We start from the raw sequence: 25,376 nt of genomic DNA, 5'->3' as shown, positions 1-25,376 counted from the left end.
GACACATTCACCTACTACTCTAAAGCCAAAGGTATGATTCGAAAAAGTCGCTGTGTGTCTAGCTAAAGCATTGGTCATGTTTCCAGTTTGCATACTATATAGGTGTTCATACACCCTTTCCCTCAGTCTCCTCTCAGTTTTATCAATATAGAATGAGGGGCATGCTTTACAAATAGCTACATATACCACATTCTTTGAATTACAGTTGAATTTACCTTGGCTGATGTATTGCCTATTTCTCAGTGTAAAATGTTTGCCTATGTCCATTTGAGTACAATACCTACACATATTGCATTTATTCATGCCTAACATAGATGGCCTACAGTTATTCATTTTGCTTGTTTGCAAGATGCTCTTTGTATTTGCTCCCTTCCTGTATACTATTTTAACTCTATTTGGTAGTGCACTTGGGAGTCTCTCTTCGTCTAATAAGAGTTTCCAATTCTTGTTAATAATGTCTGAAATTTTGTAAGCATCCAGACTAAATGTTGTAATAAAGCAAAAACTATTAATGTCAGCATGTTCCTCCCTATTAAGTGGTTCACTTAACGTGTCACCTCCATTAGTTGTACTACTTAAAATTTCTCCCAAAAGTGGTTTGTATATATTTTTCATGCGTTTCAATGATACTTCCCTTATAAGTGCATCCACCAAGGTAGGAGGATATTTCCTCCTCAAGAACATACCTCGCAACAATTCACACTCGAGGTCAAAGTCAGTTTCCCTGGACACCATTCTAGCTGCCCTCACCAGTTGGCCTTTCACAACAGCTCTCTTGTGAGTCACGGGATGGCAGCTAGAACAGTGTAAAAAGGAGTTTGAGTATGTTGGTTTCCTGTAGATCCTTGATACAAAGGTACAGGTTTCCAAGTCCTTTTCCAAGGTACATCAAGGTATGCAATTCTACTTGTATGGAAGCTGTGTGTGAAGGATAAAAAGGCGGTGCTATCATTGAAATGGATGAGTAAATCATCTGCAACTTCAGAGTTGCCCTTAAGCAATATAAAAATGTCATCCAAAAATCGAGTGTAGTACCTGATGTTGCTGGCCACCTCTAAGTGGTGAAGTACATAAGTTCTCTCCCAGTGTGCCATCACCAAATTGGCGAAACTGGCCCCACAGGGAGAGCCCATCGCTACACCTATTTTCTGCACAAAATATTCCCCACCAAATGTAAAGTAGTTGTTATCCAACACAACCTCAAGTAGTTCACATAATAATGAAACCAACGCAGTTGTGGCCCCCATTTTGAGTAATAACTCCCTCACCCATTCGACCCCCGTGCTTTGTGGTATCGATGAATATAAGTCCTTAACATCTATAGTTAAGAAATTTAACTCTTGGTCGAATGGAATAGAGCTAATAGATCTCAAAAACGCCCAGGAGTCCTTACATATCTTTGGGAGCTGACATACAAATTTCTTTAAGTGATAATCTATAAATTTAGCTATTGGGTAAGTTATACTACCTCTAGCATCTATCAAGGCTCTCAATGGTGGATCCAAAATAGATTTATGAATCTTAGGGATCCCGAAAACAGTTGGGATCTTTGGAAATGCCATAAACAGAAAAATGTAAGTATCTTTGTCTATTCTAGCCTCTACAAAAAGTTCCTCAATCAGTGCTCTTATCCTGTTGTATGCTACGTTCAGTTCATTTTTAGATACACTTTGATACGTATTTGTGTTAAGGATCCGCTTAATCCTATTATTGTAGTCTGGTACATCAAATATAACAAGACCACCTCCCTTATCTGGTTGAACAACCCTAACATTGGTGGTCTGGATCAACTCTATACATTGTTTCTCTTCATTTGTAATGTTGTTAGTAATTGAATTGTTACTAGGTTGTACATTATTCAAACAGTTAAAAATATCCCATTCGCATATTTTCTCAAACAAAGCTAATGATGTGTGCATTGGTGGACAAAAGGAACTAGACACATAAAGTGGGTCAGGTGCTCCTTTTGAGGCTTTACTAGGACCAAATAAGAAATGCAATGATACTGGTGGTGATAAATCCCAGGATTTTAGATTTAAGAAATCTTCTTTTAGTCCACCTATGACACAATTGGTGGGTGTTTTTCAAAGGAATGTATTACATGATTTGCATTATTACTACAAGGATTTTCCAATGTCTTACAATAATTTATCCAGGGATGAAGTGTGTAGTATGGATGAGCTAGCCAAAAATAAAAATTTGGTTATTACACAATCTGACAAAGGTGGGGCAGTGGTGATTCAAGATAAAGATTCTTATGATCAGGAGGCTATGAGACAACTGGAGAACAGGGATCATTATATGGCTATGCCTTTGGATCCATCTTTAAATTTACAATTTAAGATTGATGAGTTTCTTACATCAGCAGTAGAGGAGGGGATAATTAAACAGGCCACCAAGGAACAATTGACGGTCTTGTCCCCCAAAAAACAGTATCTCTATATGCTTCCTAAAATACATAAACATGCTAATAATCCCCCTGGCCGACCTATTGTTTCTGGACATGGTTCCTTGACGGAACCTTTATCTGAATATCTGACTTACTACTTAAAACCATTACTTGGGTTGATTAGAGCTAGAATCCAAGACACCACCCAATTTTTGGATATTATTAATGAAATACAATTGGAGCCCGAATGGTTATTATGTACCCTTGATATTACGTCCCTCTATACTAATATTCCACACTGGGCAGGCTTACAAGCATTAGACTATTGGCTGGCTAGATCTGGCTTATATAAACCGGGCTTTAATACCTTTTTGGTTTGTCTTACGGAATATGTGCTAACTAGTAATATTTTTTACTATCAAAATAAATGCTTTTGGCAAATCAAGGGAACTGCTATGGGTGCATCTTTTGCACCCATTTATGCAGATCTATTTATGGCATATATCGAGGAGATAATAATTTATGATGCCAGCCACAACATTTATATGTGTGAGATGGATATGTGGCTTCGTTATCTGGATGATTGTTGGTTGGTGTGGAAGGCTGATGACCAATACCTTATGGAATTTCTTGATTATCTTAATAACAACATATGGGGTATTGAATTCAAGATGAGTTTTGATAGATCCAAAATAATTTTCTTAGATGTGGAAATCAACAGGAATGTGGACAATACTCTTTCCACTACCCTATTTAGAAAATTTCCAGAATACAATTCTTTATTGCATGCCACCAGCTTCCACCCACAACATATCATCCAGAATATTCCTAAGTCCCAATTTTTAAGAGCTAGGAGAATCTGTTCCAGCCAAGGGTCTTATGCTAAGATTAGTGATGATTTGACCGGTAGATTTAAAGATAGAGGGTATCGTTCGGGTGCTGTTTATATGGCAAAACAATGGGCTTCCAATTTCAACAGAATTGATTTATTGCATTACAAAGATCGTAACCAAGATGGGGTTCAGCAGCCGCTGAGGTTAGTTACCACCTATGGACGTAACACTTGGGGCTTTATGAAAATTGTTGATAGACATTGGAATATTCTTTTGGCAGATAATAGATTACATAATATTCTTAGGGACAGATGTTCTTTTTCTTTCAGAAGGGGACGCACCATTGGGTCACATTTGAGTCATTATAAGAGGTCTTTGCCTGATGCTACAGTCTCCACTCAATTAACTTTGACAGGGGCACCAGTGGTTGGTTGTATTCCATGTGGGCACTGTAAATTTTGTAATAGAGTCTCACGTACTGGTGAATTCAGCAGTCAGAATACACCTGATGTTTTTGAGATTAGGTTTTGGGCCAATTGCAGTTCAGAGTGGGTTATATATTTGGTGACCTGTACTTGTTCTGCGTTTTATGTTGGCCAGACCTCCAGGGCTTTCCGTCTTAGAATTGGTGAACATATCAGTGACATTAAAAATAAACGTAGTAATAATGCATTATATAAGCATAGTTTAAAACATACTACAGCTAGTTTTAGGTTTTGTATTATTGATTATATTAGGGGTAAATGCCAAGATAAATTGAAGTGGCATGACATGCTGACTTCAAAGGAGAGGAAATGAATAATTAGACTTGGGGCAATGTTTCCACCTGGTCTTAATGACCAATTATGATTTATTAATCATGTATTGTGATTGGTTTTTGGTGATTTCTTGATACATATATATACTGGGTTTGAGCATTCATGAGAATACATGCATTTTTATTTTCACTGAGGAAGGCTCTGTTGAGCCGAAACCGGTCTGTATTAGATATTTGATATCGGATATCTGAGGGATTTGTCTCTCAGTTATGTTTGAATAAATTACTTTTATTCTGTAACCAACAGCTGCTGGCTTTGTTTGTTTGATTTCCAGTTGGATCATAAGCCGTGCAGCGTCTTTCCGGGCATCTGTTTTTTGGACTCAAACTGACTTTGACCTCGAGTGTGAATTGTTGCGAGGTATGTTCTTGAGGAGGAAATATCTTCCTACCTTGGTGGATGCACTTATAAGGGAAGTATCACTGAAACGCATGAAAAATATATACAAACCACTTTTGGGAGAAATTTTAAGTAGTACAACTAATGGAGGTGACACATTAAGTGAACCACTTAATAGGGAGGAACATGCTGACATTAATAGTTTTTGCTTTATTACAACATTTAGCCTGGATGCTTACAAGATTTCAGACATTATTAACAAGAATTGGAAATTTTTATTAGACGAAGAGAGACTCCCAAATGAACTACCAAATAGAGTTAAAATAGTATACAGGAAGGGAGCAAATACAAAGAGCATCTTGCAAACAAGCAAAATGAATAACTGTAGGCCATCTATGTTAGGCATGAATAAATGCAATATGTGTAGGTATTGTACTCACATGGACATAGGCAAACATTTTACTCTGAGAAATAGGCAATACATCAGCCAAGGTAAATTCAACTGTAATTCAAAGAATGTGGTATATGTAGCTATTTGTAAAGCATGCCCCTCATTCTATATTGGTAAAACTGAGAGGAGACTGAGGGAAAGGGTGTATGAACACCTATATAGTATGCGAACTGGAAACATGACCAATGCTTTAGCTAGACACACAGCGACTTTTTCGAATCATACCTTTGGCTTTAGAGTAATAGGTGAATGTGTCCACAATGATAGAGGGGGACCGACCCCCCTGCTTCTAGAGAGACTAGAATTGTTGTGGCAACTTCGTACAAGAGCCTGCTCAGTAGCAGGGCTTAATGAACAATATTCTATTTCTAGTATTTTGAAATTGAAAGCATTGAATAGATAGGCCATTTTATCTCTGACATTCATTGTGACACATACAGAAATGGTAGAGCATATAATGTTTGAATACGCACTTCATTTTCAATGTTCAATATACATACACAATATATATTTGTGACATTTATATTACTACTTAATCATGTTATTTTTAGCATATTTTGTCACAAAATGTTTATTTTAAGTTTTACTTTTTATTGTTTTATGATCGACTGGTTATCATACATTATAGTACTAAATTCTGTTAGTAGTCAACAGAAAGCAGAGTTACTCATCATTATGTCATTATTATGTTGCAAACATTCCCCCTCTCTCCCCCTCTTCCCCCCTTACCTTTATTACATAATGACATAATGTTTAAATGCTTAAATGTGTATGTTTGGACTTGTTATTCTTGTAGTTTATATTACTCATATTTGTTTAGTGATTTTATACTTGAAACGGGGATTTACTTTTGTGTACTTTTACCCATTGTACTCTTACTCATTTCATTTTAATGTTTTAACCTTATTCTTGTTTTTGCAAGTGAATTGTGTATATTACTGAACGGGTGTATAACTAGGAAGAGGAAATGACAAATGCTTTGTGATCAGGAAATGAGGTCATTCGGATTGTAGCAGGGGAGGGGCACAATTAGAATTTGAAATTGCCTTTATAACACAGGCTGGTTTCTTGTGTAGAACCATTTGTCTGAAGAAGTCTTTGTATGGTGAAAGGACGAAAAGCAGTATTTTTGTACCGTGTTGCTTAATGTTTTAATAAACTTCTGGCCCTGTTTGGTCCAGTTTGGTTTTAGTTCTACCTTTTGTCCACTATTTATATTTGGATGCTTGAACGTGGCAATTGTTTGGATAACCTTTGAACAAGAAAGGACTTATGTATTCCAGAGCTGCATAGCGGGATTTACCATTCTTCACCAGTATGTGTCAACTTACCAGCACCATCCTGAATTGGAGAACTTTGTGAGTTTGTGTATGCGTTCCCAAGTTAACATTTTGGAAAGTATTAGACATGAAGGCAGAATCAATAGAAAAGTAGGTAGTTTTAAATGTAATTCCTGCTCTTTTGGTACATTTATAATGTAAACTGAAGGTCAAATTAGGGTTAATCGGAAGACTGTCAATATTAGAGACCACTACAATTGTAATAGTAAAAATGTTGTGTATATGGCTAAATGTGGAAAATGTTCTAGTTTCTACATTAGGAAAACCTGTAGAAAATTTAAATTAAGAATAGGTGAACATCTGGGTGACATCAGACATTGTAGGTTTACTAGTGCTTTGTATAAACATATCAATGAAAATCCAGCACATGATTTTAAATTTTTGGTTTTACAGCAGTTAGTGCTGGATGAACAGGGGTGCATTACAGATGTGCATTTGGATATGATGGAACTGAGATGGCAGCTGTTTTTAAATGCCTCTTGTTACCCAGGTATCAATGAAACTATAAGCATTGCTAGTGTTTTAAAACTTGATCGAATTTTAGGTTAGTAAAGTTAACATGGATTTTATTTAATAATGTAACATATTATAATATTTTATGGTAACATTTATTTAGTTTTGTTATTTGCTATATGCAATATTTTTACTGCTGTAATTTGATGTGTATATATTGCTTTAAAATTGTTGGCGCAATTTTGAATGGTTAATTGAGGGGTGGGTAAATATTTGGCTGGGTTTTTGTGCAATATTGTTCTGAGGAAGTCTCTGTAATAGAGAGGGAAGCACTTAACTTCAATAAACTTGGTGTCCTTCGGTATGCATAGTCCTCAAATGTACAGGTTTCCGCAGAATGCCCAGATGCTTGCCTCACATACCTCTTCACCTCCTAGAGCAAGAACACTGTACAAATCCATAAATAATGGGTGGACAAAGGCACATACATAGGGACACATTTTAAAAAGTGCACTGACAAACCCAAAAGCTGACAGAATAAAAGGTTTGCAGTAGCACGGACTTCCTGCAGGGTAGGAAGACTGAAACACAAATGTCTGCTATGTGAAAGCACATACGTCCATAGCCATTAACTGTACAGCTGTCTGCAGAATGCCCAGATGCCTTCTCTGCATGCTTTTCACCCTCCTAGAGCAATAAAGCAGTACAAAGCCATAAATAACGGATGAACAAAGGCATATAAATTGAGACATATTTTACAAAGTGCACTGGCAAACCTGAAAGCTGACAGAATAAAAGGTTTGTAGTAGCACAGACTTCCTGCAGGGTATGAAGACTGAAACAGAAATGTCTGCCATGTGAAAGTGCTGTATGGGCAAAGTCCTTAACTGTATAGGTGTCTGCAGAATGCCCAGATGCCTGCCTCACATACCCATCAACCTCCTAGAGTAACAAAGCTGAACAAGGACATACATAGTTAAATTTTATTTCCATACTAAGGCATGTTTAAGCATAACTGAGCAGGTGTGCTCATTATGGCCCTCTGCCCAGCATTGCTTAAACACCCCAGAGAAGATAAATAAAAATATACAGCTAAAATCCCCAAACTAAGATAGTTTAGTGGTTAGAGTCCTGACTTTATATGCAGGTGTTCACAGTTCAAATACCAAGACAGGCAATTTATTTCTACATGGGAAAGCAGTGTTAAAATCATTATTTTCATCTTAAATCATGTAGTAATTGATTTTTTTCAACCAGGGTAGTGTAGCTGGTGTAACATGGAAGTGTGAGTGCATATAACATGTGAAACCACCTATGTATGCACAAGTGTCACATACAGTATACTCACAGCCCTTGCTAATGTAATGAAAGCAGATAGAGGGATGTCATGTAAAGTAAATCCTATACACTTACTAAATAAAGTCATTGTTCTAATATTGTTTTAGAAATGAAAAGTTAATAATGGCTAGCAATGTTTAGCTATACTTACCAGGTTTAAGCATCGCTTAGACGTGAATGCTAAGCAGCAGGTAGCTCAGTTAAGAGGATTTGCTCACTGTTAAGCAGTGTTCAGCAATTACCCCTTTAAGCACTGTTCAACTCATCTTAGCAGATTTGCTCACTGCTTAGCAGAACTTAACATGTTCAAAATGGTCCAATGATGGCAAAGGGTGGGAATATTACCTTATTTAAATGGGGCAGGTGGGAATACAGCCAGAATTTGTTATAGTTCTTCTGTGCAGGTACTATGGTTGGTATAGGTGAAGAAGCATGCTTTCGGGCGCAGTGCTGGAGCATTCAGGAGTCCAGGGTCATGGCTGGACTCCTTGTAGAAAACCATGAGGAGAGACTGCTGCAGGGCCAGTACCACAGCTCACAATACAAAGTGGAGGCCTAGGACCATCTCGCACGTGATCTCACCAGTGCTACTGGCATCCCCCGGACTGGTAAGCAGGTACGGCACCACTATGCTGACCTAACGTAGAGGAAGGGGTGCTCTTTGCCCAGTGAATCCAGGATGCATGGGCACGGAATGCTCCAGTAGTTAATAAGTATCACTATCAAGTAGTTTGTAGCAAATACTAGCCTAAGAATGTAATAGACAGGCATGTATAATGTTAGTTTTTCTCCCCTACAACTGTAGTAGAGAGGGCTAATAATTTAGAATCCCATGCAGACAGACTGCTGAGGCTGCGCTGACAGGCTGGTGAGTACAAATCATGCAAATAGCTAAGAAGGAGTACATTGCTTACTGCTAGTAGATATACAGTTACTGTGTTAACTGAATAAATAAAAAAGTTTGACTGACTAATATTGATGTGTAATAAAGATCCCTACAAAAAACTGTTGTGTTTACTTTGGTATGTTGTTGTAGACATATGGAATGTATACATGTTCATCACAGCAAATATGGCTGTGACAACATACATTAACTGAGGTTGTTCTGTGAACCAGCTGTTAAGAAAACTGTAGATGGTGGAGCTGTAAAACAAGATATAACTGAAATGTGAAATATATACTGCACTAAGCTCTGAACCATGAACAGTAATGTATAAAGTTTCAAAGGGTGTTCCTTCCAGCATTGACTTGTGTTAACCTTTGCTTTCCAGATTGTAGAAATCCAAAGGATTAATGCACAGTACAATAACTATCTGTCATGCATGCATCACAGGATTACAAGTTCAGACTGTCTAACCAAGAGACTATTAGGCATAAACCAGTGAAACATGAAACAGCAATTCCCCAGTTGCTCAATTTGATGAGAACTAGCTTAGTTGTTAATTTTGCACACCCAGACATGGTTTGAATCTAGGGAGTGGTACTAAGATGTGTGCATATCTACACACAAGGAATCAGGAATAAATGTGAAAACAGTCAGGTAGAGTTAACAGATATTTTCTCCACAGATTTTACAGGTAAGGAAATGTTGGTAGCAGCTGTATGAAGGGTATACTAATAAACTGTGTACAACTGTTCAACTGTCCCACCACATACCTACAAATGACAGCAGGATAGGTACATACAAAATGCACTCTTCCTGATACATGTCTCTCAAGTGTCATGCTGTCATGGCTAGTGGTCACTGCTGTCAATAACCCTGGATGCAGATAGGAAACCAGTTGAAGTATGCCAGTAGCACACTCACATAACAGGAGTTCAGGATATCCCTCCTGTGCCAGATATGCAACTCTGACATGTACCACTCCCCTCTAATCATGTACCCAGAGTTATCACAGTTTGCCCCATACTATTCCAGGCTAACAGTTTAATAGGTATGATTGTACTACAGAAACTATGGGCCATAGATAGATGTAAAGTGAGGGCAGATCCGTAGAGTATTGAACAGTACTGTTGTGGAAAATAGAAGCATAAAAAGTTGTTAATGGACTTTTTGTCTCTCCCCCCACCCCTCATCTGGATCAATACTATAATTTATATACTATGGGTAGGTTGTTCTCCAAACCTAATGTTGGGACTTGTGATCTATTATTGGTCTTATATTTGATTGGTTGCATGTTAACATACCTTGTTCAAATACCATTTGGTGGCCTGCTGCTGTCAATGTTACTGGCATGCTGTTACGATGTATACTGTTGTCCCATTTATGCATGCGTTCGTTTTGTTATGCAACACTTTCTAATCTGTTTTATGGGGTTAATTGGAACACCCATGCATGCTGTTATAACTAATCTTGAAATGTGTTGTTCATGACTAACCAAAATATTTTTTAAAACCTCAACACCATAGCACATTTGGGAAGGCAAATCCTAGCAGATCCACCTGTCCCATCTCATCTGGCAGTGGCACCGGGCCTTAGCACATCTAGGACCCAACCTGGGCCTTCCTCGTCCATTGGTCCTGCACCAGCTTCACGTGTAACCACCTCAGTGGATGGGGCCTGTCCCCCCTGGGAGTGGGCGCGGACTGTCACCCACAGTCAGTTCCAGGGTTTGGTGTGCAGCGCCATCCGAGCAGAGTTGGGTGGGCAGCTGTGCCAGATAGAGGGATGCCTGGTGCAACTCAAGGGTAGGCCACCCCTCCTGTCCAGAACCCAGCACAGCCTCCTTTGGGGCCATGAAGGAGCAGTGGTGACTGCCCATGGGTGGAGAACTCAGTCCCACTGTATCGATTTGGGGGCTCATGGGCTTCAAATTCCCAACCACCCTTCCCGTCAAAGGTGTTAACCCCCACATGTCATATACTGCCCCTGTCTGCTATCTTGTCTGTTTTGTCTGTCTGCAAATGCAACCTATCCCACCCAACCTACCTCCCAAACATACCTACAGCCCTTTCCCAACATCCTACTCTCACCTTAAAAAAAAAGGGCATCTGTCCCGCAAAAATAAAAATGGCCTCATACATAGCTCTACATTTCGCCCCCATGTACAGTGAAACTAATCATTCAACCCACAGATTAATGTGCAAATGTCTGTTGCCAACACCCCCTCCCTGTGAGGTGTGAGGCTGTAAATTCCAAATTCTACACATTATTCACAGCTGTTGCTGCCATGTAAATGTAGAACTATGGTTCTTTCCAACACTCATCCTGCACATCCATAGCTGCTTTTCATAATGTTTTCCTCCCTCCTTGCCCCCATTTCACCACTTTCCTATCACCCTTTTTTCTTTTCTTTAAAGAAAATTAGTTTGGGTGTAAGTGGGAGTAAGCGGTGCTAAGTGAAGCTAAGAGGACTTAACCATCTGTTAGCATTGCTTAGCTTCATGCAAAACTGCACAAACCTGCTTACAACTGCTTAAAAGTGCCTTAGTCACTCAGTCTCCATCAGCCCCTGTTCTGCCTGGCAACAAAATAATCAGCACTGCCAAATCTCAAACCCAGGATGCTGTAAAAAAACTTAAACTAAAACCAACATATATTGTTTAATAAAAAAAAAAATATATATATATATATATATATATATATATATCTATATATATATATATATATATATATATATATATATATATATATATATATATATATCTATATATATATATATATCTATATATATATATATATATATATATATATATATATATATATATATATATATATATATATATATATATATATATATATATATATATATATATATATATATATATATATATATATATATCTGTATCTCATTACATGCAAACCAGTATTGAAATACACTTAATGAACCACCATATTGATGTAAAATACATCATACCATAGTAAAATAATAAAAAGATGTTAAAGAGTGTGTTTTGTTGAAAGCCGGACATAAATATATATGTTACAATTATTGAAAATATTTATATTACTGATGTTGAAAAATATATATATTAAAAAACTATATTAAGGAATATATTAAAAAATATATATATTCGCTTATATATATATATCTATATTTTATATATCTATATTTTGTAAATGTGAGCTGTATTGTTTAATTGCATTTTAATTACTTAATCACATTGAGTTTAGAGGGTACTTAAGGGCTGGGTTGATGTTTTATGTTTGTTCTGAGGAAGTACCTAAGGACAGGCAAGAAAGTGCTCAATGTATTTTAGTCAATAAACCTGTGTTTTGATACTTGAATTTCCTGACGCTTTTTGTTTTATATATATATATATATATATATATATATATATATATATATATATATATATATATAAAACTCAATATCTCTCTTTCTCTCTCTATATATATATATATATATATAAGTGCATAAATCAACATCTATATATATAAATATATATATATATATATATATATATATATATATATATTCATACATACGTGTGTGTGTGTGTGTGTGTGTGTGTGTGTGTGTGTGTGTGTGTGTGTGTGTGTGTGTGTGTGTGTGTGTGTGTGTGTGTGTGTATATGTATATATATATATATATATATATATATATATATATATATATATATATATATATATATACACACACACACACAAACATACAGATAACCAACCTCTTACTGCAACACTGGGGGGATAAAGGACAAACAATAGTGACATCTTTGAAATATGGCTGTCATACGTGTAGAAGTCTGCTAGAGTGGAATGGTTTGCTGTAACATACAACGCCAGATAGATTTGAGGTCTGAAACACAAATGAATGTCATTATTTACTGATGTCAATGCTCACATCATCCCAGTGATTTCTCTGAAACTCACAATTGTTGTGGCCAACAGACAAAACATATGAGCCACGCATCTGGACAGTGTCTAGACATCTGGACAGTGGAGAGGTATGACCGCAGTCATGTAACAGAATGAAAAAAAAACATGACAGCTGCCAACTATGTCACCCAGCACCTTCTGAACCACAATAAGACCACCATGACACTAACCCAAATCAGCTCTGGGCAATTATCCATGTGTAACCAAATATGTCATGCAGTACATGGATGAAACTGTAGGGAAAAGCAGATAGTGTTGCATAAATGTCCACCCACAACCATTTGCACCACAGTCACAGTAACATACCAGCACCCCAGAGTTGAACAACTGTTTGAACGCACATATCCTAATTCCCAGTCACACATTACACTGACATATACTGGCCGAACCCACAGTGTACTGAGAATCCCGAGGTGTTGCAGGACATTTCTCAGTCTGTCCCTACAAACATAGACACCTGCTAGACCACCAGCAGCTGTAGCAGTATGCACATTCAGATAGAATAAGGTTCTATGACACTCACATCTGTTTCTCTCCATACTGCAGTCTGCTAAGTCAGTGGGATGATACCTTGAGTGCAGTAACTAAATAGTATCACATACCTCTGACCCTCTTACTGCAAGACATCTGGACAAAGAATGACATACTTGGGTGACAGGGTACCGGAAAGTGGGACATATCTCACATAATGGTGTTACAAACTGAAACAGTTGCCAGTATCACAGACTTTGCTGTAACATAACATCACTAAAGGATATGATGTCTGAAACACCAGTGGATGTCAACAGTTACTAACTATAATCCTCACATTATCCTACAGCTTCCACAAAAACAGACATTGTCTGAGGAACTGACCAAACATAACAGGCAAACCTCTGAGCAGTCTGTGGACATCAGGACAGCTGAGAGGTATATCAGAGACATATCACTGTAAGACGTCAAGTCATGCAGAAAATGCATGTCTAGATGAACCCTGTTAAACTAGCAACCCTCTATGTGTATAAAAGCACTACTGACTTACAGTCTGTACCCAATTCTGGAGCTTTGTTCCCCATGTTGTTAGGCTGTCTCCACATATCCTGTCCTGAGAGATATTCCCACCTACTGTCTGTGAAGCTGTAGCCCCCATACCTCCATAATGTCTTCCACACAGACAAGGAAACAAGGCAAGGCCCACATGAAGGCCATCATTATAGCACTGTGTTACTATGGCATTGGAAAATGGAAAGACAGCACAGCTGCTCTGGATGAAAGTAGCAAGTGGGGACACCGATTGGTGCATAGCCCATCACCTGCTCATGAGCAGTACCTACAAAGGGCAAGATGCTGCCTATGCAACACAAGTCTCAACTCATCTACACAAAGACAGACTGCAACTACACAAACTTAGCCATTTGCATTGTTGTGATGAAACTCCTGAGCACTATAACAGGTATGTCAGTCATGTAAGTTTGTAATGGAATGCAGAAGGGGGGGGATGCAATTATGTTAAATGGGACATTAAACACTAGGCTGCAACAAGATCTGCTGGACTCATATTCTGCTGTCCAGCACCTATGGCCATTCCCGCTTGCCCTGCCTGCATTGACATGGAACACATCTCTGGCCCCCGAGTCACCCCAGCAAAGGTCACCTCATGTATGACTACTAATAGAGTCTTTGTTGTCCAATACTGTGTGTGTCACTGGTAGGCCAGCTACCTGGGATGTTGTAATTATTCATGTCACCTGTGAATGCTACTCTGATACATATGCTTGTCTTACAAATGTAAGAGATATACATAGGATATGTGCATACTACACGACAGGTGCAGATGTGTGTGTTGAACAGTATGTGATATACTGAGCCCACACCTGACAACTGTCAGAGTTTTGCAGGCTGACCACATGTTTGCCTCATATTTGTAGTCAATGCCTCAGATAGTTGTGTATTGTCTGGCACATCACTGGCAATCCATTAAAGACTGAAGTCATAACATATTAGCATAGATTTGATTATTAGAAGTCATATCCTGCAGGGAACACCTATGAATGTGATACAGTCTTTGCTGGCAACTAAGTGTGTTTCAGCTATATTCATAAAGTGACACTATTTACTGGCCTTTGCCCACCACTGATGTGTGCCTTTCTGCAGATGCCTTGTTCTAACAGGACCTAGGTGACTCATCATGAAACCCATGTCAATGCAAGCATACCTTGTCCTGTAGGATGCTGACATATGTGCAGTCACTGACACCTTCTTTCTAGCTGTAGAGAGCACACCAGCCTTGCCAGGTCACTCATCCTATCATATGTTTAGATCCAAAATGGAGGCCTGCAAAGCTACAAGAGGTGGAGTGTTGAACATTAGCATACACATATGCACTTCCAGGCTGACCAAACAGTATGACTCATTGGTGACATCCCGAGCGCAGTTAACAGTTGAGAAAATACCTACTCAAAGCATAGCTAGCTACAGGCCTCCAACCATGACTATGAATACCCACAACACCTATTGGGACCTGCTAGAATCTGTCAGGATTCAATCGTCTACATTGCTCCTGGGTGACTTCAAATATCCAACCATAGTGTGCATGACCTATGCCACCTGAACATGAACAGACATAGATTCCTTGGCTTTGTCAATGGCAATGCAGTGGATCAGCCAGTCAACACTCCTACAGCAGGTAGAAATCTCATGATCCTGGTTCTAACCAACATGAGTAGCCACTGTAGCACTCCTACAGTGCCACCCCCCCCCCTTGGTAATATCTGACCACATAGCCATCACTGTTCAGGTTACCATCTCCCCTGCTGCCCCTTTACAGTGTCAAAGAGAATGAACTTTACACAAATGACTATAAATCCCCTCAGAGCAGGTAGGAGTAGCTGTACAGCCAACGTCCTATTTGTTGGAACTAACAGCAGTGTCCAGGCCAACACCACAATTCTATGTGGGTACCTACATAGCTGTATGGGCTCAGCAGTGCCTGACAGGACAACATCATCTCCCTCAAGGTAGAGTAAATGCCTGTGGTGGACAGCAGCAATATATAAATACCATAATAGGTGGAAATAATTGCTGGATGGGCCAAGAAGGAAGAGGTGCCTCATTGGAAGCAATGTCACCTTGGTCTGCACAAGCAAATAAGGGCACAGGTGAAGTACCCTAAGGCTATCTTTGAGTGCATATTGGACACACACACCAAAGCAAATCACTAGGCCTTCCAGATGTGTCTGCAATTCCAGAGGCAACACACAAATCTGCTCTGTATTGGTGGTGAATAACACCACATATACATATGGCATAGATATAGGCAACTGGCTGCAGACAAGTGAAGTGTAAACACCACCCGCCTGTCCCCCCCAGTGGTACACATGTGCATGTACAGGGGTCTATGTCAGAACATCGAAGTATTAAAACTTCAAATGTTCTGATATCAAACACTATTCAGCAAATGCTAAGAACAGCAAATTCTTTCCTCAGGAAAGAATTCAGTTGGCCATTTCTGTGGCTTCGCTATTCTTAGCGCTGTGGTGGAAAGTTATGGATTGGGTTCAGGTAAGTGTGTGATTGTTTGTACATTAGGGTTAGGGGTGGGTTAAATGAGTTAGGGTTAGGTCACAGGTTAGGCGTGTGTGCGATAGTGATTGACTTTAGGGTTAGGGACGGTTTAAGTGTGTTAGGGTTAGGGCGCGAGTTAGGTGAGTGTGCGATAGAGACGGACCTTAGGGTTAGGGTTTGGGTTAAGGTAAGTGGGTAGATAGTAGTGCATGTTTAGTTTAGTGTAGCATTAGATGTAGGAATTTAAGTGTATGTGTGTGGTTGCTGTTTGTTTGATGTGTTTGTGTTGTGTGTATGTGTTTCGGAGCAGCAAATTTTTTCCATGGGAAAAAATCCACTGTTCTGAATGTTCGATGTTTTCATGTTCAGATGTTTTGGGGCCGATGAAATAGCATTCGCTATTTTCATCTTTCTATAATGTGATATATACACCATGTACAGCACTTGCCCCCCTCTCCTCATCATGAAGAAGCAGGTCCATAATGCCCTCTCAAAGGCAACACAAAGAGGTCTCCATAGGCATGATACCATCCATGGCTGCATCCCACATGAACACAGGCATGGGCTCTCAGATCCATTCTGCACTGTAGTCAACCAAAGCCTGAGCACCGGTGTCATCCCATCTGCACAGAGGACAGCCACTGTCATCCCTATATACAAAGGCAGATCAATCCACCAACCTAGCCAATATTATGCACATCAGCCTAACTAGCATGCTCTGCAAGGGCATGGAAGGCAATACAATATCCGAGTGGTTTGGCTGGCTACAATCAACTGTATTAGAAGCTGAAGTAAAGTACAAACTTGCAGTTTTAAAGATAATACTGTATTTTATTTTTCTGTCTATTCAATTGTTTAACTTAATTTTGACTGACTGAAACATTTTTTGCCTGACTGAATTAGTTTATATATTTTCTGGCATTGCTTTCTGTTCTCATCTGTCCTGAAACTCTTTTTTCTGTCTACTTAATTGTTTCACTGAATATTGTAGTCTGTCTGTCCCTCTGCAGTTAGAGGATGTTATTGCTGTTCTCACCTCTTTGTTATTCAATATTTAACTCTTAGCCTAGAGGGTTTCTCTATGCTTTAAGTGCTAGCCACATAGCTGGGAATTTATTTTCTGCACAATATCTGAGTGGTTTAACTGGCTACAATCAACTGTATTAGAAGTTGAAGTTAAGCATGAACTTGCAGTTTTAAAGATAGTACTGTATTTTATTTTTCTGTCTATTTAATTAACTTAATTTTGCCTGACTGAAATATTTTTTTTGCCTGACTGAATTATTTTATATATTTTCTGGCATTGCTTTCTGTTCTCATCTGTCAATCTGGGATACCCCTTCCAGTCTAGTGTTCACTTTACTTAATACAGAGAAAACATTTGAGAAGGCCAACCCACTTCCTCTCTCCTTGCACTTTACTAAAAAAATGCACTTTATTCATCTGCTTTTACTGTATTTGTATGTCTTCCTACTTTATTACCTTATTTTGCTTTTGCCTCTTCTTAAAGGTACTCAATTGTATTTACTCTGCTGCATTTATTACTGCTTGGTAGTAGCCTGATTAAATTGTAACTGTTATTCTAAGCCTGTTGATTTAAGCACTTGGGCTTCAGACCATTTGTTTTACATTAAGAAGGTTTATGGTCTGCACTGTTGTGGCAGGACAGGTAGCTTACATCTTTCTAAGTCAGGAATTGCTGATTGAAGGCTCAGTGTCTATTATTCTAAAAGTGTACTAGTTCTGGTTTAAGCACTTGGGCTTCGGGCCAGTTATTTTACATTAAGGTTTGTGGTCTACACTCTGTGTGAGGAGAGGCTAGATTCTACCCTTCTGAGCTGGGAATTTCTGGTTAAAGGCTTATTGTGCCTGCTTATTTGAACTGTTTCTTTTTGAAATTAGTGTGCCTTGTTTGCTGTTGAATAGACTATATTCAGACCTGCTGAATCTGGCTTTGTTTGTATAACTTGAGCAGTAATCCAGGCCATCTTTTTTGGAGAAAGTTCCCCTGCACCCTAGTGGCAGGAGTGTCCAGTCAGACCCTGTCTGATTGAAGACTGCTGGAACAGGGCTCAGTTTTGAGCTTCTTTACTGGTAAATTGGGTAGTTTGTTTAAATCTGCTTTTACTGTATTTGTGTTTCTTCCTACTTTATTACTTTATTTTGCTTTTGTTGCCTGTTCTTAAAAGTACTTAATTGCATTTATTCTGCTGCATTTATTACTGCTTGTTAGTAGCATGATTAAATTGTAACTGTTATTCTAAGCCTTTGGTTTTATTGGTTAATTGGTTAATTTGTTTAAATCAGTTTGCTCATTTGCTACTGTTATATTAAAAAAAATACACTTTATGCATCGCTGCTTAGCTAGGGTTAAAATATTCCCGGTGCCATAAAGTCTGCTCTTCAATTTTTCCCTTAGAACAAGCCATTTTTTTTAGTTTTAGCACTCAAATCTGTTTCTTTGAGCTCAGCACTTGTTCAGATCTCATTGTAAGCACTAAATAAGCTACAAATTACTACAGCACTCAACTTTCCTCACTTGTCTAGAGGAAAACAACTTTTAGTACTTAATAAATAAGCACCCATCCAGACATGTCTATGGGTCAACTCCTGGTGTTTTCTCCTGTCTGCCTAATGAATTTGGGCATCTTGGGGCAATGCAGCAATTGCCTCATGTACACAAACAACCGTCTCCTCCTACCACCTAACACTACAACCTGTGAGAGATGCACTTTTATAGCCAAACTGGCAGCAAAGCTCTCTTCCCCCAACTTCACCCAAAACTGGACTAGTCAGTCAAGAGGAGAGGGTAAACACTTGCGCCACACCACACTCATCACATAGTCCCTCAAAACCTACACCACCAAAACACACACATAGAAACACAAAACACACACCAACATTCATGGAGGCTCTCAATAAAAATCTGCCCAAGCAACAGAGACCTCCAAAGCAGAAACACAAGCAACCTCCACCCTCCGTAACACAACCCAAATGACACATAGCCCACAAACTCAGTGTGCCACCCAACCACAGCCCATAAGGCATAACAACATACCCAGCACTCTAGTCATAGGTGACTCTATAGTCAGGCACACTGATGTTCAACTCACCAGGCTAAACAAGGAGAAAGTTACTGTCAGCTGCCTGTTGGGTGCCAGGATCTGCCACATAATACACGCACTCAGGTCACTCCACAACAAGTACAAATATGACTCTGTCATTGTTCATGTTGGTGTGAATGACCTGAGACGTACCTCCCTGGACTACATGAAAAGAGACATGGAGGACCTCTCCAATCTTGTAGCCCAGGCAGGTATGACCCTAGCCCTGAGAAACATCCTGCCATCACCCAGGATGATACCACAGTACAAGGACAAAATGATTGACTTCAACAATTGGCTAAGCTTCTGGTGTCATTCTAAGGGGATCCAGTATCTGTCTGCCTGGGATGACATGATTGACAGATTGCGATGCTTTGCCAGAGATGGCTTGCACTTGTCACCTTTGGGATTCTGGATACTGGCTAAGGCTCTTGGCACCCCTATAGTGCCTTTTTTTGGCAAGGATCAAAATGACAAATTCACCACCATAACAGGTACAAGCAAGCAAAATCTGAGTGTAATGCTACTCAATGCTAGAAGTGTAAACCTCAAAATGCACTCAATATAAGCACGCCTTAAAATGCAGAACATTGACATCTGTGCAGTGACAGAGACCTGGTTTAAGGCTCCTGAGAGCACCCGCTGCATTATTAGGCTATAATTCATACCACACCTTTCAGCCACCTAACCTGGACCATAACAAAGGTGGAGGCATGTCCATATTCATTAATGATATCCACACCTCCAGGCTAGTTGCTCAGCATAATGCAGCCAAGATTATCCAAGTGCAACTAACTCTGGGCAAAACCGCAATCCAAATTGTAGCTTGCTACAGATCCTCACCATGCCCCAGGATTCCCACTCCTCATTTCTTAATACACTGGAAAATATTAGGGTGTAATCTAACACACTAATCATGGGCGATTTCAACTACCCCACCATTAACTGGGAAAACTAATCATGTACCAACTCTTTTGCTCAACGTTTTCTGGAATTCATAAATTCCAACGCCTTGGATCAACTTATCCACATCCCCACCAGGGGCAGCAATATCCTAGACTTGGTCATTAACAACATGGGCAACTGGTGTTCCACGCCAGAGGTCAATTCCGTGTTGGTCAGATCCAACCATAAGCTAATCACCCTAGACATCCACATCCCGCCCCCACCCCCCATTAGGGAAACCACCGTAAATAATTTCTCCAAAGCCAACTTCACACTTAAGACAGAAGTGGCAAACTTCATGACACCCATGCAGACGGACAATAGAGGTATGACTGTTGAATCCTACATAAATGCATTTTATAAGCACTTACACAAGTGCATGAATTGTGCTATCCCTAACAGAACCAAGATGCTACTGTTCAAAAAAGGAAGCCAGTCTGATGGTCCCCTGCCATAAACAAACTGTACGACAGAAGAAAGAAACTGCTGCAAGAAAGAGTAAAATCCCATGACTGGAGGAACTCCTTGGTCAGCCTCAGTAAGATGCTGAGATCCCTCATAAAATCCTCCAAAGCTAGTTACAAAAACAAAATTTCCACTGTTTCTAAAGACAACCACAAAGCATTCTATAGCTATGTCAAGAATCTCAATGGCAACACCCAGATCTCTCTGAGTTACACCACAATGGCACTAAATATACAGAACCAACTGATATGGCCAACATCCTGGCAGATAGGTTCAGTGCTAACTTTAACCCCCTCTCACCCCCTAAAGGACCCATCTCTATATTGAAAGAATGCAAAGTTCCTGTAATTACAGCTGCACAGGTAAAAAACACACTCTCCAAAGTCAAGAACACAGCATCCATGGGACCTGATTACATCCCAGGCTGCGTTCTACATGAACTACAGAACGAACTGGCATCCCACCTAAGTACCGTGTTCAGTCATAGCCTCATCTCAGGCTTTGTGCCCACTGAATGGGGCACAGTGACGGTTATCCCACTCCACAAAGGGGGATCCATCACAGACCCTAGGAACTACCTCCCCATTAGCCTGATGAGCCTGGTCTGCAAGGCAATGGAACATATCATCATGTAACTTATAAACAAAGACATTGGGTAATCTCCAAACTCTGGACCCCACCCAGTTTGGGTTTGTAAAAGGCAGATCATGTCTCCTAAACCTGATAGACTTCTTTGAAGCAGTCACCAAAGCCATTGATGAGGGTAATGTGTTTCACACAGCTTATCTAGATCTCGCCAAGGCTTTTGACACCATACCCCACTCTGGAATTATAGATAAACTCACTAAACTAGGTATAAATCCCTATATCACAAGATGGGTTGCCAACTGGGCTCACTGACAGAACCCAAATTGTGAAATTAGCAGACTCCAAATCTGGCTTCAGACCAGTTACAAGTGGAGTGCCACAGGGTTCAATCCTTGGCCCTCTCCTGTTTGGTATCTACTTCCCTGAAGTACAGGCTAACACAGAAAGTCTTTAGCTAATGAAGTTCACAGATGACTGCAAATTAGGAGCCATAATCAAAACTCCTAATGATGTGGACATCCTACAAAAGGACCTCAGTGAAACAGATGCCTGGTGTCAAAGCCATGGCCTCAAGCTCAATGCCAAAAAGTGCATTGTAATCCATTTTGGTAAAAACTCTGTACCCATGAACTACCACATAGGCGGTAGTCTACTTAACACCGAAAGTGTGATAAGAGACCTTGGGACACAGGTGAACAGTAGTCTCTCCTTTGATAATCACATTGCCACAGTAGTCAGGAAATCCTTCTACATGGCACACCTCATCACAAAAGGTTTCTCATCCAGGAAAAAAGAGGTAATTGTTCCCCTCTACTCATCACCCATTAGACCCATTATAGAGTACAATGCCCCTTTTGGTATGTACCTTACAAGACATCTACAACAACTAGAAAGGCAGCAGAAATACCTCACAAAGAGGATTACCAGGCTCAAACAGATGCCCTACACAGACAGTCTCAAAAAACTCCAGCTTTACTCTGTCACATATCTCCTACTCAGAGGTGATCTCTGCCTAACATACAAAGCTATGTCAAACCCAGAGCTGTTGGACATGCTCCACTTAAAGAAATCCCAATCCTTCTGAGCTACATGCTCTAAGGACCCAAACCTTGTCACCACAATAAACAGAACATGCTGGAGGGATCGATTCCTGTCCCAGAGAATTTCCATACTCTAGCTATATCAAACAAAGCTCCCCATTAGCACTCTTCAAGAAAAATCTTGATGATCGGATGGGAAATAGGAAATTTACCCCAGGGATCACTTCTGTGGCTCTGCTCAACGGGGGTACAGGAAAATAATTTTCTTGGGTGACAAAAGCCAGGGTACCTTTTTGGCTAGGCTTATATAGGCCCTAGGGCCAATAGCCTAGTAGCTACCTATGAACCTGTTATGAAAAGTGACATTGGCAATGTCAAAATGCCTGGGCCTACACACCATGGTATTGTCGAAGGGAGATAAGGCCTGCTAAACCTGTTCGACCTCTCTGCAGTAGTCAACAAACACAGGGACAAGGGGAAGATGGTGAACAATGCCTACCTTCACCTAGCCCAGTCCTCTCACACTAATCCCCAGGTGGACAGGATACATCAGTTTACACAGCAAGGCACCAAACTGTAGGTTATCAAATGGGTAGCTAACTGGCTCAATGATTGTACTCACTCAGTCAATGTAGTAGAACCCACCTCTAATAGTAGATTCAGCCACACTGGTGTACCTCAAGGATCAGTCTGGGGGCCTCTACTGTTTGAGATATATGTATCTGAGGTACAGGACAAAAGATGTGGTCTGTGGCTGACCAGGTATATGGATGCTTGCAAGCTGCCCACTGTCTTACATTCCCCTACTGATGTCATCATCCCCCAAGAGGCAATCACCTAATTACTGACTGGTGCAAGAAGCATTACCCCAAACGGAATGCCAGGAGAGGCATCATTTCCCCTGCTGTGGCAGATGTCATCCACACTAATTATGTCAGTAATAACGTACTGAGCATTTAATCAGGTGGGAGGCGACTTGTGCACTGACGTTGGTAGCAACCTGACAGTTTTCCACCGTGTGGGCACCATTGTACGGAAGGCTGTCTAGATAGCCTACTTCACAAATATAGGTATGTCATAGGTAGGCCATACATTGATGTAAAGTGAGGGCAGACCTCTAGATTACTGAGCAGTACTTTTGTAAAAACAGAAGCCTATGCAGTTGTTAATGGACTTTTCTTCTCTCCCCCGACCCCTCATCTGCATCACTAATTATTATTCATATACTACGGGTATGTTTTTACCAAACCTAATGCTGGGACATGTGTTACATTATTGTTCATATAATTAATTTGTTGCATGTTAACATACCTTGTTCAAATACCATTGTTGGCGGCCTGTTGTTGGCATTGTTACTGGCATGCTGTTACAATGCTTACTGTTGTTCCAGTTATGCATGTGTTGTTTTTGCTATACAACTGCTTCACATCTGCTATTTTGGGTTAATTTGAAGGCCCATGCATACCATTAAAACTAATATTGAAATATTTTGTTCATGACTAACCAATATATCTTGGAAAACCTCAGCACCATAGCACATTTGGGAAGGCTGATTCCAGCAGATCCACCTGTCCCGCCCCATCTGGTCATGGCACTGGGCCCCAGCATTTTTGGGACCCACCCTGGAACTTCATCTTCTGCAGGCCCTCCACCACCTGGTCACAGGTGTGGAGATGAGCCCATCATCCGCCATCAGTTATGAGGTATGATGTGCAATGTCATCTGCTCTGAGTTGGATGGCCAGCAATGCCAGATGGAGGGCTGCCTGGTGCACCTTGAGGAGCAGGCTACCCCTCCTGTCAAGCCCCCAGCACAGCCACCATTGGGGCTGTGAAGGTGCAGTTGTGACTGCCTGCAGGTGGGGATGTCACTCCTACTGTATCCATATGGAGGCTCATAGGCCTCTGTTTCCCAACCACCCTCCCCGTCCAAGATGTTTACCCCCCTCACATGTGTCATACACCTCCCTTGTATGCTGGCTTGTCTGTCTTATCTGTCTCCCTACCCAACCTACCTCCCCGGCTGTACCTACAATCCTTTCTCAGCATCCTACTCTCACCTTAACAAAAAAAAGGGCATCTGCCCCAAAAAAAGTATCGCACCCCTACATAGCTGTCCATTTTGCACAGGTGTCCACTGGACACATGTAATCCATTCCAATTGGCTTGACAACGCATTTATTTTGTCCTCACCCCTCTCTCTGGGTGTGTCCAAATTCACCTCCAAATTCTGTACAAATGCACAGCCGTTGCTGTATAAGAAATGGACAGATATGGACCTTCCCTACATCCATCATGCACATCCCTAGCTACCTTTCATATTGTTTTTCCTTCTGCATGCCCCTTTCTCACCACTTTCATATAACCCCTTTTTCTTTTCTTTTAAAGGGCAGGTGTAAGCGGGAGTAAGCAGAAGTAAGCGAGTTTCCGCAATGCTAAGTGAAGCCAAAACGGATTAAGCATCTGTATGATTAACCATATATTGGCATCATTTAGCATCATGCAAACCTGTGCAAACCCACTTAAAGCCACTTAAAACTGCTTTAATCACTCTGTCTTCATCAGTCATTGTTCTGCCTAGCAACAAAATAATCAATGCTGCTAGGTCTCGAACCCAGGACCCTGTACACTATAATCAGAGCAATGTGCCACTACACTATTTGAACTGTAGGTGTTTCGAATGCTTTTTCAAACATATCATGCAGCAGAGTCATTCAACAGTAGGGAAAAAGCTCTGTGGAATCACTCAGGTTTTTTAAATATACATATACAGATATATATGTACGGAGATATATATATATATATATATATATATATATATATATATATATATATGAAAAAATAAATATATATATATATATATATATATATATATATATATATATGTGTGTGTGTGTGTGTGTGTGTGTGTG

The sequence above is a fragment of the Protopterus annectens genome, chromosome 3.part0 (genome assembly GCF_019279795.1).
Source record: "Protopterus annectens isolate FY-2018-M chromosome 3.part0, PAN1.0, whole genome shotgun sequence".
Lineage (NCBI taxonomy): Eukaryota > Metazoa > Chordata > Ceratodontiformes > Protopteridae > Protopterus > Protopterus annectens.
The sequence above is the reverse complement of the archived record's forward strand: the minus strand, read 5'-3'. Positions refer to the sequence as shown.